The sequence below is a fragment of the Theobroma umbraticum genome, unplaced genomic scaffold (genome assembly GCF_002168275.2).
Source record: "Theobroma umbraticum cultivar Fairchild unplaced genomic scaffold, ASM216827v3 scaffold_106.0, whole genome shotgun sequence".
In the NCBI taxonomy this organism is placed as follows: Eukaryota; Viridiplantae; Streptophyta; class Magnoliopsida; order Malvales; family Malvaceae; genus Theobroma; species Theobroma umbraticum.
The window spans coordinates 2,822,531-2,825,919 of record NW_018397276.1 but is presented as its reverse complement, the minus strand read 5'-3'; positions in this window follow the sequence as shown (position 1 = coordinate 2,825,919).

Below are 3,389 nucleotides of genomic sequence, written 5' to 3'. Positions count from 1 at the left end.
ATTTTATTTGTACACATGTAAGGGAAAAAAGATAGAAGGAAATTGGAGTTTAGAAGAAATGGTTGAAGGACCAAATTGCAAGAATAGAAAGTTTGATGGAACAAAAGGTAAATAAGGAAAAGTTGAGGACTTTGGTGCAAATGCCATATTTGAAGCTCAGTGGACATTAACTAACTAAAGGAAGTTAGATTATGTAAGACAATAAAATGTGCATGTAAAATTCACTATTACATGCAAGTGATGGCATACTTTTATTGCATGCCAAACAAACACTAATTGAGTATCGACAGACTAGCTTTTGTCAATGTTTTATTGGAAAATTACATTGATGTTGTCTATTGAAAATCCATCGATAATCAATCAGAATTTACCGATAGAGTATTACCGACAAAAACATTTATGTTGTGGAAGCTTGAATTTCTTGCAATGAACTTCATTGATCTCTGCTGCTACTCTGGCTGCAATCACAACATGTAATATAGTGATCACAACAATAATGAGATGACAAACCATAATGCATTGACAAAAAACATTACAAAAATCAAACTAAAAAGTTGATCAATTAAGAAGACATACCATTCTCTTTGATGTCCAACAAAAGGTAAGGAACCACCTATGTGTTTTGGTGTATCGCCTTCCTTCACTGTCAAGTAGTTCTACTTAGCCTTTTACAGTAGGTGTAGTCACTCTTTGGTGCCCCAAAGGTCATCGATTAGTTGCGTCTAGACTTTTGCAGTGATCCATAGTTGAGATATCCTTTTCGTCTTGATGATGTTTTTGTCATGGGCCTTATTTTGTATGGGCAACATGTCAAACAAGCAATTAGACATTTGAAATTGTACCTTTTATTAGAATCAACGTGCCTTCGTTCAAACTCTGGGTGCTATCATTAGATGCGGGACACATGGTATATGGAAGTCAAAACTGACACATTTGATCATTTAGCTTCTGGAAAAGGAAGGTATTCAATGGCATGAAGAGAACTGTGGAACTTTTCTAGTCAAGCTTGATGGACATAGGGAGATCAACTTTTTAGATTCGAATAGTGACACTGAGTGTCTTAATTAATGTAATATCAGCCGCGGGTTTTCCTTATCAGCCTATGTTTGTGTAAGAATTACTAAGATGTAATGTAAAAGGTTAATGTAGTATTGTAACAACAGGTATTAGATGTTAGTATATATGTTTAAAACTTTTTTATCTTGGTGAAGGCCTCTTAAAGATTAAGTTTCCTTGTTCATATATGTTGAGTTTAGCTAAATCATGTATTTGACTCAATTCTTGGTAATGACAAAGACACATGAAAGATTGTAAATTCCCAAAAAAAAGAAACAATTTGAAAACTTCATATATATATATATGTAAAAAATTATCAGCAGTAATCTTGATTGGTATTATGAGGAATAATTTATATCACCTAAATAATTCATAAACTATTTTCCATATCACCTAAATAATTCATAAGCTATTTTTCATATCACCTAAATAATTCAAAAGTTATTTTTCATATCACCTAAATAATTCGTAAGCTATTTTTTGGTTTGGCTAATTAATTCATATCACCCAAAACTTTTGAAATATAGACATATACGCTTCTTGAGTTATTTGAGCTGGTAAAAAAAAATAGCCATGATTATTGTTTTAATGTGTCACAACTTCATGGATGGGGTTTTTCCCAGATTGGTGTTATGTACCTTTTGGACATAGGTGTTTTCCCAAGTCCTTTTCTGATCCATGCATTCGAATCAATTTGTATCACTTTGACACTTAATAAAATTTAACATTTGACAAAAAAAAAAAGATTTTACCCTGAATTATGTGTTGTCCATATTGCACAAAAATTCCCAAGAATTGTCTTTGTTTTATTCTTTTTTAGAGACATATGGATTATCTTTGTTTTAGTAGTATGTAAATTCGATAGGTTGTCAATAAAGATGAAACTTGCAACAAATTGGATGTTTCTTTCGGTAAATCAATGGAATTTAGAATCATTAATTTAACAAATTCTTTGTGAATAGTTCCCTAATATATGAATAGTTCCATGTCAAATCAAGATGCTTTATTTCCCTAATATATTAACGTTAAGATCAGTCAAGATTTGCCATATGTTTCTTGGTCAGTTCATCGAAGCATACTTTGCAAATTAACTGTTTTATTGGTAAGTTTGGTAGTGCCACATTGGAAAGTGAAGTATGTTAATAAATATGATTTGATTGCTTTATTTATTTCTTTTGTTATGACCAGTCAAGAGTTGTCACTACAAATCTAAAGCATTGGAAGTTTCTAAACTTTTCTCAAATTTTCCTAACCTTTCTCTTCAATGGTAATTAAACTCTTTTTCTTCTTCCAATGTTGCTCTCTTTTCTTTCCAATGTTACTCAAGTTCTCTTTTTATTTCTTGTTTTACTTAATTTAATGTTTTATTTCTTATTTCCAAATTTTTTCTTTATTTAATTTTTTAAGTTATCAACTTTCTTCTAAAATTGATCTTTTGGTAATTTCTCTTAATTTGCTTATGTAATTTGCACTCCACCGACACTTACATTGTTAACTATTTTATTGGTAAGTTTGGTATTGGAAAGTGAAATATGTTAATAAATATGTAACTACGACACTTACATGCTTATGTAATCTTTGATTGCTTTATCTTTTTCTTCTTTATTTTATTTGCTTCAGTCTTTCTTGGTCAATTCATGAGTTTATGCTTAGAGGTTTTCTTGGTCAGTTCATGAGTCTATTCTTCACTTGAAATCTTGATATGCTTAATTTTCCAATCAATTTTCTTGACAATGCCATATGTTTCTTGGTCAGTTCATGAGTCTGTTCTTTTTTTTCCCCAATTTTTTTATTTTAAAAATTAGTTGCTGGTGCTTAGGGGCTTTGCAGTCTACGTGGCTTTCAAATCCAACCATAAATTGCATTCCATGTTTTATGGGTAAGTTTGGTATTCTTTATCTTGGAAATATATTAATAAATATTTTGAAGCTGTAATCTTTTTTTCTTTAATTATTTTTTCAGCTTTTACTTGAAATCCCTATTTATTTTATCTTCTAGAAATAACTCTTTGGAAAGATAAAGCATTGGAAGTTTCTTAACTCTCTCAAATTTTCCTCAGCTTCCTCTTCAATGGTAACAAAACTCTTTTTCTTCTTCCAATTTTCCTCTCTTTTCTTCCAATTATAATCTCACTCAATCTTTCTTTTTTACTTCTTGTTTCATTTCGGCTGCTGTGGATTTTAGAGGTTCATTTAATTTAATTTTTTCTCTCTTTTTAAATCAACTTTCTTGTACAAATTTTCCTTTGGCAAGTTTTGTTTCTAATGGGTGAAGATTTTTAAAAGGATGTGTAAGATGTCAGCCCTAGTATTTATTCATGGAAGGAGGCTAAG